General features: G+C 33.3%; 1 pseudogene; it reads left to right on the top strand.

The window, feature by feature from the left end:
• The first annotated feature begins 17,417 nt into the window (after positions 1-17,417).
• LOC136319909 (ubiquitin carboxyl-terminal hydrolase isozyme L3 pseudogene) lies at positions 17,418-18,104 on the top strand (annotated as a pseudogene).
• Positions 18,105-18,344: the final 240 nt, after the last annotated feature.

Genomic DNA, 18,344 nt, shown 5'->3' with positions numbered 1-18,344 from the left:
ATAAGGAGACTAAAGGCCAGAGAAGATGTGTGACTTGAACAACATCATGAAGCTAGTCATTGGAAAATGAGTGATACAATCCCAGATATGATGGCTTTAGAGCTAGTACTTTAACATATGGATCTAATCATTAGAAACAGTAAATTCTAGAAGTAAAATAAGGAGCTGCATATTGAATATGTTTGATGTTTAAGTACCGTTAGAGTAAATCCATGTATAAGTGTTAACTTATTTATGATTTTGTATAAGATATATGTAAGGCCTAATAATATAGATTTTGAAGTCAAATGGAGATAAAAGCTGATATACTCTAAAGAATGCATACATTCTATGATATATTCAGAGTGTTAGAACATTGAGAAATATTCTCTTTATGGAGAATGCAATGAAGGACAGATAATGATAAAGGGCCACAGACTCGAGAGAGAAGTGCACTGTTAGGAATGAGGAGAAAGGTTAAATGTTAAAAAAAGAGTGAAGCTTGTTAAGGTTTAATTAAAATCTTCATAAAATTTTTATTCACAGAGTGTGTAAGGTAGATTCTTAAGATATTTAATAAAATTTTATCATGTTTTCTGACTGTACATTCATAGATGCTGCAAGTAAAATGATGACCTTCATCCCTATAAGTAATAATAATGGCTGGGTGTGTAACAGTGTTTAATAGGTCTTCCCTCAATTTTCATTTGTCCTTTTATTCAATATTATTAAACTTTATGAACTCTTACAAAAATGAAGTAATTAATCTTTATAACATCCCCTGAAGGTAGTTAGATAGCTTCATTATGATAAAAGAGAGAGAAAGAACACATATTAAATGAGTATTGCAGTATCAGCACCTTAGCAGTTCTGATAATCTTTTTAACCCACAAGGATATATTTTTTTCCTTTCATAGTCTCCTTTAAATTGCTAAATGACCCACATATTCTTACTTTTATTTATTCTCTCTGCAGTATTCCAAGTGTTGTAAAAATATCTATAAGTAAAAATGACAATTATTTATTACTTGTTCACTTTAAAATAATTTATATTGGATATAATAATTTAATAACTTAATTTTATTTTTTATTTTATTTTAATTTTATTTTTTTCAGAGACAGAGAGAGCATCAGAGAGAGGGATAGATAGGGAAAGACAGACAGGAACAGAGAGAGATGAGAAGCGTCAATCATCAGTTTTTCATTGAGACACCTTAGTTGTTCATTGATTGCTCTCACATGTGCCCTGACCGCGGGCCTTCAGCAGACCAAGTAACCCCTTGCTTGAGCCAGTGACCTTGGGTCCAAGCTGGTGAGCTTTTTGCTCAAACCAGATGAGCCTGTGCTCAAGCTGGCAACCTCGGGGTCTTGAACCTGGGTCCTCTGCTTCCCAGTCCGACACTCTATCCTCTGTGCCACCACCTGGTCAGGTTAATACTAACTTATTTTTCATTTTAAATGTTTCTATTTCCTTATAACTTATCTTTTTTTTTAAAATTCAGGGAGAGAAGGGGAAACAGAGACAGATTTCTGCATGTGCCCCTACTAGGATCCACCCAGCAAGCCCACTAGGGGATAATGCTTTGCTCATCTGGGGTATTGCTCTGTTGCTCAGCAACCAAACTCTTCTTAACACCTGAGGCAAGGCCATGGGGCTATCCTCAGTGCTTAGGGCCAACTTGCTCCAATTAAGCCATGGCTGCAGGAGGGGAAAAGAGAGGGGGAGAGAGAGTAATGAGAGGGGGAGGGGTGAAGAAGCAGAAAGTCACTTCTCCTGTGTGCCCTGACTGGTAATCGAATCTGGGACATCCACATGCTAGGCTGATGCTCTACTACTGAGCCAACTAGCCAGGGCCAATATGTCTTATCCTTAAATAAAATGCATAACATTATAAAATATGTGTACTCAAAAATGTTTTGTAAATAATACCTTTTTAAGTGAGCTCTAAAATAATCAATGTGTGGCTCTTGTTTTCATTTTATATATTGTAACATTTACTTTATTAAATTTGGGATATTAGTCAAATGAAGTTTGTAATCTTTTTTTTTTTGTGTGTGTGTGTGTGTGTGTGAGAGAGAGAGAGAGACAGAGAGAGAGGAACAGACAAGCAGCAGACACAGACAGGAAGGGAGAAAGATGAGAAATATCAACTCATAGCTATGTTACCTTAGTTGTTCATTGATTGTTTTCTCATATGTGTCTTGACTGGGGCTCCAGCTGAACCAGTGACCCCTTGCTCAAGCCAAAGACATTGGAGTTCAAGCAAATAACCTTGGGGTCATATCTATAATCCCACACTCATGGTAACCCCCATGCTCAATCAAGCCTGATGGGCCCACAGTCAAACTGGTGACTCGGAGCTTTGAACCAGGTTCTTCAGCATCACACACCAACATTCAATCCACTGTGCCACTGCCTGATCAGGCAAGTTTTATTTATTTATTTATTTATTTTTTATATATAATTTTATTTTTTTAATGGGGCAACATCAATAAATCAGTATACATATATTCAAAGATAACAAGTCCAGGTTATCTTGTCGTTCAATTATGTTACATACCCATCACCCAAAGTCAGATTGCGCTCTGTCACCTTCTATCTAGTTTTCTTTGTGTCCCTCCCCCTCTCCCTTTCCCTCTCCCTTTCCCCCCTCACCCCCCCTGTAACCACCACACTCTTATCAATGTCTCTTAGTTTCACTTTTATGTCCCACCTACGTATGGAATAATGCAGTTCCTGTTTTTTCTGATTTACTTATTTTGCTTCGTATCATGTTATCAAGATCCCACCATTTTGCTGTAAATGATCCTATGTCATCATTTCTTATGGCTGAGTAGTATTCCATAGTGTATATGTGCCACATCTTCTTTATCCAGTCATCTATTGACGGGCTTTTTGGTTGTTTCCATGTCCTGGCCACTGTGAACAATGCTGCAATAAACATGGGGCTGCACGTGTCTTTACGTATCAATGTTTCTGAGTTTTTGGGGTATATACCCAGTAGAGGGATTGCTGGGTCATAAGGTAGTTCTATTTTCAGTTTTTTGAGGAACCACCATACTTTCTTCCATAATGGTTGTCCTACTTTACATTCCCACCAACAGTGTATGAGGGTTCCTTTTTCTCCACAGCCTCTCCAACATTTGCTATTACCTGTCTTGCTAATAATAGCTATTCGAACAGGTGTGAGGTGGTATCTCATTGCAGTTTTGATTTGCATTTCTCTAATAGCTAAAGAAGATGAGCATCTTTTCATATATCTGTTGGCCATTTGTATTTCTTCCTGGGAGAAAGTTTTATTTTTTTATTATTGTTTTCTAATACAAGGGAAATTATTGAATTCCTTCTTGTTGTATCTGCTCATTGTTCTTTTAAATATCTCATTTTTTCATAAAACTCAATTCTTTGAACTTCTGCTTATTCACTTAACTGGATGTTTGTATAAATTGTTTTAAAATTGCAACAACAGGCTGAGTTGCTCAGTGGATAGTGTGCCATTTGGCGCATCCAGATCACGGGTCTGATTCTTAGTCAGAGCAAATGCAGAAGCATCAAATGAGTGCACGACTAAATGAAACAACTAAGTGGAACAGCGAGTTATGTTTCTCTTCTCTCTCTCCCTTCCTCTCTTTTTTCCTCCTCTCCTTCCCACTCTCAAATCAATGAAAATATTTTTAAAAAAATTAAAATGAAAACAACAGGACCGATACACTGCAATAGCCAAATAATACCATTAGTCACTTCTCTCCAGATAATTAGAGATTGATAAGTACAATATGCCAGCCACTTTTGAATATATAGAAACTCTAAATTATCATTCTTCTTGGCTCCAAAAACATTATGTGGGACTTTGTCAAATGGCTTAGTGAAATATAGATAGAAATTGCCTGCACTACTGTCCACATCTATAAGAGTAGTAACCTCATCAGAGAAGGAAATGGATGTAGCCTCAGTAGCCTTTTTTAAAAGTATCCTTATTAGCTTCCACCACCAGGCTGAACCCCAAGCTGTATTTCTGAGGGCTTATCACCTTATTTAGAATCTGTCTTTTGGAGTTCTCAAAATTTATATTATGTTTATAACCTTATAGCATCCACCTTCTTCAATTTTGAAAATAAAGGCAATTCAAATGTTAACTGTTTTCTATTTTTGTTTTATATTTTGAGTGTGTGTGTATGTGGGGGGGTGATGGAGATTTCCCCAAAGATTTTACACAGAAAATTCCAATAATTATATTTTATAGTATTTGGTATTTTGAATTTTATTATCCAGAATACTTAACTAAATCAACTACATACTTTTAAAAACACTTGCCTTCATCTTCAATTGCATTTGTAATTTCCAAAACAAAGTGGTACAGAGTTACCTACTTCAAATTTTACAATAGCTTCTGTTTTCTGCAAATTTGAGTGATTGGAATAGTTGTCCTGCTTATGTGTGCATTTTGATAACCACTCCTTGAGACTGACTATCATTGGCTCCAAGCATATTAAAATAAAAACTTGAAAGAATTAGCAAAAATGAGTCTGTATTTTTAATAGAAGAACACGATTATATACCTACTGATGTCTAAAAATAATCATATGGAAATGGGACAGTTCTGTTTAGTCTTTCAATATGAAGGTACTTTGTTATTTCTTATTTTTTTAATATTGATTTTAGTGATTGGAAGAGAGGAAGAGATAGAAAAATTAATCAGTTCCTGTATGTGCCCTGACCAGGGATCGAACTGGTTACCCCTGTGTTTCAGGACAATGCTCTAACCTACTGAGCTGTCTAGCCAGGGAATACTTCCTGTTTTTAATATTGTTTCTCTTCTGTTCTATGTTTATTCTGTATCATATTGTTAATGCATATAAACATTATTTGTGTTCAGGTAATAAAAGTTACCTAACACATACAGTATGTCATTCTTTTTGTTTAAATTTGTTCAAACTTTAGTCAGTTGATAAAAGGTGCTAATAGATATGCTATTAATAATGGTTCATAATATTTATTTTCAGAGTCATTGAAAATAACATGTTTTAACATATCAATTTTTCAAGAATACTGCAACTTGCAACATAGGAAACCACAATGTCATATTTGATTACACTTTATTCAGACTGAAGTCACATCTAACTGCATTCAGACATTAGAATACATCCAAAATGATTTGTTAATTTCTCTTTAAAACATGCTAGTCTGTTTTTTGAAAAAAAAATTTTTATTTTCATCATAATCATCTTTAATTTTATAAAAAACATTTTAAACTATTTTTCAGCTTTTATACATTTGCTTTACAATTTCAAAGTATTAAAGATTTATTGAAACATTAAAATATTAAAACTGAATAATTTCATTCCTATTCTCTCCTATACTTTATCAATTATTAATAAAAATGGGTTTGACTTAAACTTACTTTTCTCTTTATGCTACCAATTTTTTTGCTTTTTGGCCCTCTTCCTATAATCTCTTTCTTTACTTGTCTTCTTTTAACTGCATTATCTACAATCTCATTTTCCCCATTTCTTCCCACTGATATTACAGAATTATCTTCCATTATTTTATTCTTATATATAATAATAATATGTGACTGCTTGATAGGAATGAAATGTTTTGATCACTTTCAGCTGGTAACTCAGAGGTTGAGAAGAATGCGAAGGATACCAAGTTGACCTCCCATTCCCTTAGTGGGACAGGAGGTCTGCAAGACCACTGACACAGGACTTGAACAAGACGCTGCCTCAAATGACTTAGCTACCTTAAGCCCATGACCCATCTAAAGAGTCTAAACATCTGTGGCTATGATTAAAAAATTAATGCTTCTTCTCAAAAACATATAGAATTATGAATCTTTTTCCTCTCTCCTCTAAACATAGAAGACAACTGCTTTCTTCTGCAGTTCTAATAAAAAGGGCTTCAAACGCATCACACAGAGAGCTTGTTATGTGTCTGTCCCCAGAGTCTGGATTTACAAGTGCTTGAAGTCTGACTTAAGTCTGGGATAGTCAATCCAAGAAAAAGAGATGCACACTGCTTGTCCTCCAATGGCAAGGAGAAAGATACATTCTGAAAGTCATCTCATAAAGTCTTTGTCTATGAAGCCTACCTGGGGGCTATAAGGCTCCAACAGAGAGAATCTCACATAGTGAAGTACAAACAAGAATAATATTGTGGCATTATATCTTGCTAGCTGCAGCTTTCAGAACCTAAGAGATGGCATTACAAACTGCCCAGCCCGTACCACAAGTATCACTCTTGAATATTCCTTGGCGAAGTCTTTAAGAAAACATAAAATGTGTCCTGCAAAGTAGTTAACATTAAACACATACCAAGCACTGGTACCTAAATATGGCAGTAGTGACTATGTAAGTGTTGTTATGTCCTTTATTTTATTCTTTTCTCCTCTTAGCACCAACCCTAGTTAGAGCAGAAACTATAGTAAAATAGTGGAGTAAGAAAGCCAAACGGAAAAATAGAGCAGAAGTCTCCCATTATTTCATAGGCTGTGATAGCCTTCCCAGTGTAAATTAGGGAGAGGGGGGAAAAAAGAGATCTGACTTGAGAAAACATGTTTTTAATTTTAATGATTCTCCTGGGTAGTAAGAGTATTCTTAGAAGGAAATATCTGGAGGACCTTTCTGTTGTGAATACTAATGTGAGATATATGCATCTATGAAATTTCTATTTGGAGATCAACAACTCAGGGATTAATCATGAAGATCTCAAAAACGGTTTTGATTTCTGGTTTCCACAATTCAGACTTTCTCAAAAATCATCCAATGGCTCTCTCACTTTTCAAAGGCCATAGTCGCGCCTAGTTGCAGCTTACCAAAGTGTAAAAGTCAGATTCTAGCGTGGGAATTATTTTATGTAAGAAATTTAGGGTTCTTCGTTGTGTCTTCTGAAAACTCACAGGCAAATTAGTGTGTAATTATCAACTCCCAATAGAAAATAATTGGTTTATTTTATCCTCAGGCTACAATCTAAAAAAAAAATTGAGCCTGAAATAGCTGGGAGGATTTTTGTAAGTATGCTGTCATCTTTATACTTAGTGCAGATGAAATTCAGGATCTGTTCTCAGCTTCGCAAATCCAGAACTTACCCACAGCTGTTTAGGATTCATATATTTGTATATTTTTGTATCTTTCCAATATTTATTATTAGTCATAAGTAGCAAATTATTTTGAGATTCCTCAAAAAATTTAAAAATAGAGCTGCCATACAATTCAGCAATCCTACTTCTGGATATTTATCCAAAGAAAACAAAAATGCTATTTCAAAAAGATATATGCACCCCTAGTTTGTTGCAGCATAACTTGTAATAGCCAAGATATGGAAGCAACCTAGATATTTATCAATAGGTGAATGTATAAAAAATATATGTATATAATGCAATATTATTCAGCAATAAAAATGGAATAAAATGTTGCTATTCTAACAACACAGTTAGACCTAGAGGGTATTATGCTAAGTGAGATAAGTCAGGGAAAGACAAATACCATATGATCTCACTTATTGGTGGAATTCAAAAGCAAACAAACAAAAATAAATGGATAAACAAAACCAAACAGAAACAAGCCTATAGATAAAAACAAGCTAATGGCTGCCAAAGAAAAGGGGCTAGGGCAATAGAAATTACCAAGAAATGACAACCCTATATTTTGTAATATATTGAATTAGAATAGATTAACACCTTATTCCAACACACACACATGATAAAATACTAAAGAATAAAATTAAGTTCTTAAAATAAAAAAACAAGAGGCAAATTCAAACAGAGAATATATAAAATAAACTTAATGTATGCTGCTTGAATTTTATTTGAGCATCTTGTATTGCATGGTATTTTACTGGTACTTTCTGTGTGAAACTAGGTGTAAAATTTACCGTTAACATAGCATCTAGCCAACATGATTCCCTAGGGTTCCACTGTATGTTTTCAGCACCATCTCCAGTTCAAATTTCAGCCAAGTGTCAGGTCTGTCTGTGACACTACCATAAAGAGAGTAAGTTCCTGTGCTTGTATCATGAAGACTTTTAAAATAATTTACTACTGCAGTGTTTTCAAACTCCTAGTGGTAAAAATAAAAGGGGATTTTAAAAATTTTATCTTGTCTTAATTTCTAATCTGTGGCAACAACTAACATGAATTATTACAAAAATAAATTACTTGGGAGATGAGCACATAATGAAGTGTGCAGAAGATGTTTTATTGAGTTGCACACCTGAAACCTGTACCCCAATAAGTTTAATTAAGAAATAAAATTAAAATGACACAAAATATAAAATCAAAACTTTTTATTTAGAGGTTGCCAGTTTGATCCCCAATCTGAGCACACCCAGTAACAGCTCGATGTTTTTGTCTCTCTCTCCCTACTTCTCTCTAAATAAAATAAAATAAATAGATAAAAATAAAACTTTTTACTTAAAAGTACTTTATCAATTGTGTACAACTTTTCATAAGCTCACTTTCAATTTCGATACTTGTTGCAGACTGATAGCAGTTTTTAGATTAATGTTGATCCTTAGGTCACACTATAAATAGTACTCTAATAAAGGCTGCTTATAAGTAAATGTAGGGAGGTGAGAAAAACTACTAAGCTTGACAATAAAGAACTATGTCACATATTCACAGTAATACAATATTTTAAAAATTAGTATGTAATATTTTGTTTTGCTAGACAGTTCTACCTTATATTCTTGGATTCATCTAGAATTACTTTATATGGGAAATGGAGATCATTTTATATAGAAATCAGTTGTTATTTTTAGAATTAAACTGAAAGTAGGCTCATCATATGAGATTTTATTTATGGAACATGATGAGACATATGCTTTTGCTTCATTCTGCACCACTGGCCTGGAGCTCTTTAACTCACACAGTAAATCTAACTTCCGACAATTCTAAAAATCCAATCCAGTTGTTAACGTCTTCATGAAACTGTCCTGGTTCTGTATTGACAATGGTCTTTCTCTTCTCCTAAGCACTTTCTTTAGTCTTCTTTTATAGAATTTAACTTAGACTTGAGTCATGTGTATGATATTACATTTTCCTTTCTAAAAAACTATTCAGGGAAAGTCTCTGTCCTATCCAGGTACCTATTCATTACATATGTTTTTCCTCACAACTCCTTATTCATTTATATTCATTTTACTCTTTACATGCATAGTATTCCAACATTAAGATTTAAATTATGTTTTGTCCATGTCTTGAAGTAAACTATAAGAGTTGTGACAACAAGAACCTCGTGCAACTTCTTAGTACTCCATTTTTTGCAAATATAATAATAATACTAAAGCTTACATGTCAGGAATAATTACAGGCCACTTAGTCCAACAATACAATAAGGAATGTATCATTGTGCCCATTTACTGATAAAAAAAATAAAGCACCTTTTTAAGTAACTTACCCAATGTATGACAGTTATTTTATAATACTAATTAAAATTCTGGGACTGACAGACATTTCAATAGTACATTTTCAGAGACTAAATATATATTAACTCTATATCATATTTTTATCCCTAATAGCAGTCGTATAATAGATAATCAATATACATTTATGAATAAATGAATCATTTCAAGGAACAAAACAGTTACTTTCTACTTATATAATGAGTATTTATCAAGAACATAGATATTTGTTTTAGAACAGAAATGACCATTATTATATTTTGTAAAATTTTAATATTGCATTTAAAAATATTAATTACTGCTACTCAACATTTCTTCATTATATTTAATAAGCAACATTTTGTGGTTTATAAAGGATTGAAAAGTAAAAAAAAGCTGTTTATCACTATGTAGTAAAGTATTACCAATATAATACGATTTTAAATGGATTTCAGTTGACTATTTTATTTGAATAGATCATTTAAGTTGGCATTACTACATAAAATTTAGCTAACCAAAATTTTGAGAAATAGTGTGAGAGAACAAATATAGTTTTAGAATTGTTAATATTGTACAATTATTAATATACTAAAGGCAATTTAATATTTAGTTTATGAGCAAAATGCCCTCAATGAAAGCTTTAAAAATTATTTGTATAAAGAATACAGATATAATTTATTGAAGTGAACTATTCGTTGTTTCTGAAACACCAAATTTTATTTTTATTAAAAAATCAAGGCCACCATGACCAGTAGCCTTAAACACACGAGAGAAAGAGAGAGAGAGAAAGAGAGAAAGGGAAAAGAAAATACTAGACATTGTTTTTTTCTTTTCCAATAGCAATTAACCAAGAGTAATAGAAAGTTTGCTTAAATGTCACTCTAAATAAATAAATAAATAAATAAATAAATATTAAAAATACGTGCAGTCAGTTTTTCCAGAAATAATAATGAACTTGAAACACAGAGATGCTTACTGCCATTTCAGGTTCAGATTGGAGGTTTATACTCTGGTGTCATTTATAGGTTTTCTTAGAGAAAAGCAGAATAGTCAAGAGCAGTTGAATAAGATACGATAGTATCGTTAATATGAATGAGATTAATGTTGAAAGATCATCAGCACTTTCTGCCCTTGTTCAGAATAATGATAATTAGATTTTACTCAAGAAAGTGAAGGACAAACAGAACAAAAGAAATGCCTATTTAGGAGAAAGAGTGGTAGGTGATAGATCAAATAATCCAATAGAAGTGTAATCTCACAAGATAAAACATGGTTGGATGAATTGAAAAGATAATACGTGTAAAACCTTATAGCTCTTTTCCTGATATTATCAAACATACACACAGGGAATCAGGAAATGCTAAACATTTCATTTTCTTTTAGTTGCTCTTTAGGATATTTGTCCAAAATTAGAAAACATAGCAATTGTAAAAGCAAATAATAAAACAATCTTGAAAATTAGACAATTATTGTTTATTGTTACTGAATTATAATGAGATATCTTTTAATATTGCTTTCCAGGGGCTGAGTTGCATGAAAGGACTGCACTGAAAAATGCAAAGTGTTGTCTAAGCTTCATATAATCCTTTTAGTTCAAGATCAGTGTGGGAGTCCAGGTGGCTTCTTCCTGTGCCCTCAATTTATCGTAAAGATTAATTGAATAATCTGAAGTACACTTGAATATCTTTGCAGAAAACAGTTACTAAGGTGTTTTACAGGAAAATTTAAACAAAAAGCTAAATTTATTTCAGTAACCTAGCAATAAATTGGTTGTTTTATTTCAGTTTTCAGATAAAAACTCGGACTACAATAATATTAATAGTTTTTATGATCATATGATCAGCAAAGGTGCTCTTTTCTTCTTACCTCTTGGCATTGTCATCTTCTTGAATTATACAGAAATACTTGTGAAATAGTCTTCTAATGTGGAGAAAGCTAGTTGTAAATTATCAGGTCATTATTAGCAAAATCTGTCTGGATCAACCCACATCAGAGGAAATTGAGTAGCTTTCAAGATTCTGGACAAAAAAGAGTATTCAGAGAACAGTTATAAAAAAAAGAATTTGTGTACTGGTCTTTTAACCAAGCACAATTGAATAGTATTAATGTTTGTCACAAAATTACTTTTCATAATTTATCAATGAAGATGTATCAAGTGAACAAGATACTGTCTTTTCAAGTGCACTAAATACAGGTCAGTAATTTTATAATAATAAAATATATTTTGTTGGCTAATTAAAAGGTTACTCAGTAATTATTCTAATTATGCAGGTTATAAAAACAGAAACTCATAGATATAATTCAATTATTTAATGGAAATAAAATTGATCAAAAATGAATAACTGTAAAAAATAATTCCAAATAAAAATTTTTAAAAACATGTAAAAATATGCATACCTGTGAAATTAAGCAATATTTAAGAAGCTCATTCTTAAATTAAAGAATATACATGATTTATAAACAAAAATGTAGTCAAGTGACAATAATAGAAGGAGTACTACATCAATAAGTCAAATAAATTTCAACTATATAAAAATGAAAGTGATGGTAATTGTGAAATTTCAAATTCTGCCTTAATAGGCATAGTTCAGTACTAATTTTTGTACTCCAAGACATCTCAAAATATAACTCAAGGCAAGAAATATATGTTGCAGGTAGGAATGTAGAGAAGATGTGTAGGGCAAGAATATTTAATTAGACATTTCTGGTTGAAATGACATTTTTATTTTTATGTATAATGGCAAATATTTTAATTCCTATGTGCTTCATTTTCCTTTTTTTAAATGCAAATGATGTTGGTGGGAATGTAAATTAGTGCAAACATTATGGAAGAAAGTATAGTGGTTCCTCAAAAAATTAAGAATAGAACTACCATATGACCCAACAATCTCTACTGGGTATATACCACAAAACTTGAAAATATGGGTACATAAAGACACATGCAGCCCCATGTTCATTGCAGCATTGTTCACAGTGGCCAAGACATGAAAATGACCAAAAAGCCCTTCAATAAATGACTGGATAAATAAGATGTAATATATATATATAATGGAATACTACTCAGCAATAAGAAATGATGACGTAGGATAATTTACAACAACATGAATGGACCTTGATGACATTATACTGAGTGACGTAAGTAAATCAGAAACAGCCAAGAACTGTATAATTCCATACATAGGTGGGGTACAGAATTGAGACTCATGGACATAGATAGTAGTGCAGTGCTTACCAGGGCGAGGGGAAGAGTGGAGAGGGAGGCAGGTGGAAGGAAGGGGAGGGGCTTAAAGAGAAACAAAATATAAGGTGGCAGAAGATGATTTGACTTTGGGTGATGGGTATACAGTATAAATGATTTGGAGATGTTTTCTCTAAATTTATGTACTCTGATTAACCAATGTCACCCTGTTAAAGTTAATTTTCTAACTTAATTAATTAATTATTTGAAAAAGAAGTGTAACCACCAAAAATAAATAAATAAATAAATTCAGGAGCATAAAGAGGTCAGGTGTCTATTCCCTGATGATCATTCCCTGTCTGATTACAGTGGTTGTGTTTTCCTACCTGTAGCCGTCACCCATGTGGAGGGGCCCTTTCCAACAGTAATAGGTCTTAACAGTCCAGTTACACTGGTTTTTCTCATGCCTGCTTTTGTACAGTTATGAATAACTTACCACTGTTGTTAGTCTCTAGGTGCATCACCACCTCTGTTGGGTTCCTTAATTCTTCCTTCAACTTTATAGTCTTTTCATTAAATTCTCTTCAACTACGTTTTGAATAAGCTACCTGTCTTCTGCAGAAACCATAACTAAATGTATAGCTCCCACATTTCTCACACACTTACCCTCCCCTCCCACTCTTTTTTTTTTATTTTTTTTTAAACATAGTTTTATTTATTTTTTATTTTATTTTATTTATTCATTTTTTTAGAGATGACAGAGAGAGAGAGAGACAGAGACAGAGAGAGGAGAGAGAGACAGAGAGAGAGAGAGAGAAGGGAGGAGGAGCTGGAAGCATCAACTCCCATATGTGCCTTGACCAGGCAAGCCCAGGGTTTTGAACCGGCAACCTCAGCATTTCCAGGTCGACGCTTTATCCACTGCGCCACCACAGGTCAGGCCTCCCCTCCCACTCTTTCAGCATAGTCATTTACCAGTTAGGATACAACCAAAAAATTTAAAAAAAAAATGCAATTGATAATATCTTTGGCATCTCCTATTGTTAACACTGTTATGGCCTTTGAAAAGTTTGTTGAGTTTGTTGTCTTGGCTATTAGGACCCATTCTCTCAATGATCATAGTGTTTTAGGGGTTCTGAAATAATAAAGAGAACATCGTGAAGATAGAATTTTATGTTTTATTAGTTACAGTATGTTCTGTATAACCTGAAAATCTGTTTAGTGCCAGTTAGAGCACAACTAAGAAATATTCTATCATATAATATCTATCATAAACCAACATTTTTTATTTATCTTCTTAAAATTTTCCACCTCTAACACAAAACCATGATCGCCAGTATTCTATCGTTGGGTGAAAGAAAGTTGGAATGAACAATATATTTAACCTCATCTTTTCCCTTTGTCTGAGAGGTAGTCTGTTAATGTGTCCTAAAAACGTTAATATTTTATCATATTTATAGTTAACTCTTAAAAAACTCAAGAATCAAGATTGGTTTTGAGTGCATGCATGTGTGTACACCTGGAAGTGGAATAATGGATATAAACTCTGTAATGGAACACAATGAAGCATTTTTTTTATACATTCTAGCTTTTCTTTATTTTCAAAACTGTCCTGGAACAAGTACATTTTCTAGCATTTGTTCCATTATAAGGAAACCAATCATCCCCCTTCAAGGAGGACAGTCCTTCTTGTATAAGTTTCATCCTCCCTCAAAAAGTGTCCTCCTACATGTCCTCCTTTTTGATATTGGAAGACTAATCTGTAAATGTTTGTATTCGATCGATGCAGAGGTGATCCATTGTGTGTGATGTGACATTTGTATTTGACATAATGATTCATCAAGGATCAGTACAGTGTGGTGAGACATGATTATGAAACTCGTGCACTCTGCGTAGGAGACCTTGAGAAAGCACGCTATATACTGAGCGCGAGCAAATGGCTTTGTGTACTTCTTACTGAAACACGACACAGTACATATGACATTGTAGACTCACAATTATTTCTTTTTCAGTAAATATTCAATCATAGGCAGGTAAGCACAATTTACATTTTATTAATTTATTATCTATTAATAATTTCCAAATACATATAATTTTGTTTACAAGTATTTTCCCAAAATTTGAGTTTTAAAATGGAAATGTACCCTCAAACCATATCTATTAATAAAGCATTTTTATTAAATAGTTGCATAAAATAGATGTTTTTTAATTAGAAAATGATAAATATACTTGAATATTACTCCAAATTAGTGGTTTTGTTTGATATTTATTTTTACTAAATGAGTACTTTTTTCTTACAATTATTATTAAAAATTAATAGGCATGTAAGCATAATTACAATATAAAATATTACAAATGTTTTTTATTATGCACTTATCACATAGTGTATTAGTTGCAATGAATAAAATGTTTCTCTTATTTATGATATTATTTTCTTTAATTTATTTTTGTCCTCCTTTTCATTGTAGAACAGTTGGTCACCTTATCCATTATCATCTTGAAATTCTACTACTTTGACATTAAATTACCTTTATTTTATGCCATCCATAGTTGAGTTAACACACAGATAATATTATCAAATCAGACTCACATGGGTCAAAAATCTCACCCAATATTAAGAATATGAAAAGAGTATGAGAAATCAAAAGGCTCAAAGCAGGTAGTTCTGGGACATCAAGGGTAGGTCCTCAGAACCTATTTTCCTGCATTGATTATGCATCTCTGTCCCAGAATAATAGACATGATCTACAGGTAAAGCTCATGGTATCATTTCCCATTGTGGAAGCATTTCCATTTTGAACCATCTCCATTCTTAATCCCAGAGTTGTGCAGCTCCTCAGGGAAACATGCCTGAAGAATGGAACAGCTCTGGGCACTATTTACCAGAGGGAATCCTTGGTCAGGGACATCTGGTTAAGGGCAATTCTTAAGATAAGGTTTCTTCCTCCTAGCAAATAGCATTACTCTGTATTCCCACAGGTCCAGGTGATAAACAGATTATTCCAGGTTACCTGCTTATTTTTCTCACTCTGCGTGCACCACTCTGTACAAGAAGTGGCTGAGTCCCAGACAAGAAGCTTTAAAACTTATTCCTGCCAGGAGTTAATATCATTTTTTCATTCTCATCCTGTTTTCTATTTTCCTCTGAATTTTGTGTAGGTTTGTGATGGCTATGATGAAGCTCAGTGTCTGTAGTGCAACACTATATCTGCTTCTGACGGGAATTACATATTGCTATTATAGTTTTTTGCTTAGTTTTTTCCTTTTTTTAAATCTCTGTATATGAATCATATCTTTTTCCTTTTTCTCCAGGTGTTTTGAAAAGTCTTTTATAGTCTTTATTAAATTTCCTGGAACATATAGACAGATGTCACTTCCTTCTTTTTTTTTCTCCTTTCTCTTCTTTGAATACACCTTCTGTATTGAAAGAACAGATAACAAGTCTTTGTTCTTGTCCATATTATCTTTTTTTTTCCTGAAGTGAGAAGTGGGGAGGCAGAGACAGACTCCAACATATGCTTGACTGGGATATACCTGGCATGCCTACTAGGGGGTGATGCTTAGCCCATCTGGAGCATTGGTCCTTTGCAACCAGAGCCATTCTAGCACCTGAGGTGGAAGCCATGGAACCATTTTCAGCGCCCAGGCCAACTTTGCTCTAATAAAGCCTTGGCTGCAGGAGCAGAAGAGAGAGATAGAAAGGAAGGACAGGGGGAAGTGTGGAGAAGCAGATGGATGCTTTTCCTGTGTGCCCTGACGGGGAATTGAACCCGGAACATCCACATGCTGGGCCAACACTCTACCACTGAGCCAACCAGCCAGGGCCTTGCCTAAATTATTTTATTGCTCTTTAATTTTTCTCAGAATTTTTACAGTTTTTATAATATTTAATTTACTGTTAAGTATACTTTAAATTAATTTTATTATTTTCTATAGTATTTATATAAAGAGTTTTAAAACTCAACTATTGCCAAATATCTTATAATAAAATTCACTGTATCTCTCTTTCTGTGCTCAATTCTATTTAACAATGTAAAAACTTTGTCACTTATTTCAGTATTAAGTTTTCAATTTTTGAAATGTATGTGTGTTTAATCTATCTACACGTATATTTGCTTTTACTTATTTTTATTTTATATTTATTATTTTTATTTTCATCATTACTTTATTACTATTTCTGTTTATTAATTTAATTAGTATGTCAATCTACTATCACTTTAGGGAGTAATTTCTTAAGTAGACTGTATCACCTGGATATCTAAACCCATGCTTATTATATATTCTACCTGTACTTAAAAGCTCTCATGTCTCTTTTGAGTCTTAAGCAAACTTTCTTCTACTTCTTGTCTTAGCATCCAATCAACCACATTTTTATTATGATGTCTGAATGTCTTGGTTTATGGTAAAAACAAACAAACAAAGAAACATCTGTTTCCTAGAGCGGCAGTGACTTGAGTCTGTGGGCTAGCCCCTTTCTTGGACCCCGCATTCGAGGAGAACACTGACTAAGCTAAAATTTGTTTATTGCAGGTTCTGACTGTAAGGACATAGCTTAGAGGAACAAGTTATATGCCCAGTGCCTTCTAGTCTTGATCATCATCTGAAAATAAGATGTGTATAGCTGACATTCTATATTTTTGGAAGATAAGTCTGCAAGGAAGCTCTTCCACTACATCTATGTTTTTTGTGACTAAAGTTCTACCTTCTAGGATCTAAAAAGAGCTAATTGCTTTACCTGAATTATTTTACTTATTTCTTACACTAAACCCATATGGTAGATATTTTTTTAGTGATTCAGATAAAAAAACTGAGTTTAAAAAGTTAAATTGCCGGGAGACCTGGCTGGCTGTCAGAGCTGGAGGGTGCCTGGGTGGAGCTGCCATGAAGCATCAGCACTGGCTGCCACTGGAGGCCAATCTCAAGATCACCTACTAGTTTCTCAGACAATTAGGTCTACATCTCAATTGGCAGTTGGTTGATTATGTGGAATGGACCTGAACTCCTTAGCATGGAACCAAGACCACTGTGTGCAATGATACTTCCCTATTACAGAGAAGTATGAAGTATTCAGAACAGAAGAGGAAGAAAAAATAAAATTTCAGGGACAAGGTGTTACATAATCATTATATTTCATGAAACAAATGATCAGCAATGTCTGTGGAACAACTGGACTTATCCGTGCTATTGCCAACAATAAAGACAATATGCACTTCGAATCTGAATCCACATTGAAAAAATTCCTGGACGAGTGAGTCTGTGTCAATGAGCTCTAAAGAACGAGCCAGATACCTGGAAAACTATGATGCTATTCGAGTTACTCATGAGACCAATGCCCATGAAAGTCAAACTGAGGCATTAAGTATAGATGAAAAAGTAAATCTTCATTTTATTGCATTAGTTCACATAGATGGTTATCTTTATGAATTAGAAGGACAGAAACCATTTCCAATTAACCATGGTGAAACTAGTGATGAAATGTTATTAGAAGATGCCACAGAAGTTTGCAAGTTTATGGAATGTCACCCTGATGAATTGTGATTCAGTGCAGTTGCTCTTTCTGCAGCATAGTTTGTCAACAATGGAAACACCAAGTACTGTATTATTTGCAACAAAAATTCAATTTCTGCTGCCATACACCTAATCAAAATTTTTTATATTTTGTTTAACTTGACCGACTAAACTTTATGTGAATTAAAATTTTACTTAATCCATGTTTTATAATATTTTTGCCTCAAATTAAATCTATATTTCTTTTTTTAAAAAAAGTTTAATTGCCAAATCTTTCTGTAAGCAACAGAATTTCAACCT

This window comes from Saccopteryx bilineata, chromosome 1, assembly GCF_036850765.1.
Source record: "Saccopteryx bilineata isolate mSacBil1 chromosome 1, mSacBil1_pri_phased_curated, whole genome shotgun sequence".
In the NCBI taxonomy this organism is placed as follows: Eukaryota; Metazoa; Chordata; class Mammalia; order Chiroptera; family Emballonuridae; genus Saccopteryx; species Saccopteryx bilineata.
This window is presented reverse-complemented; position numbering and strand designations above follow the sequence as displayed.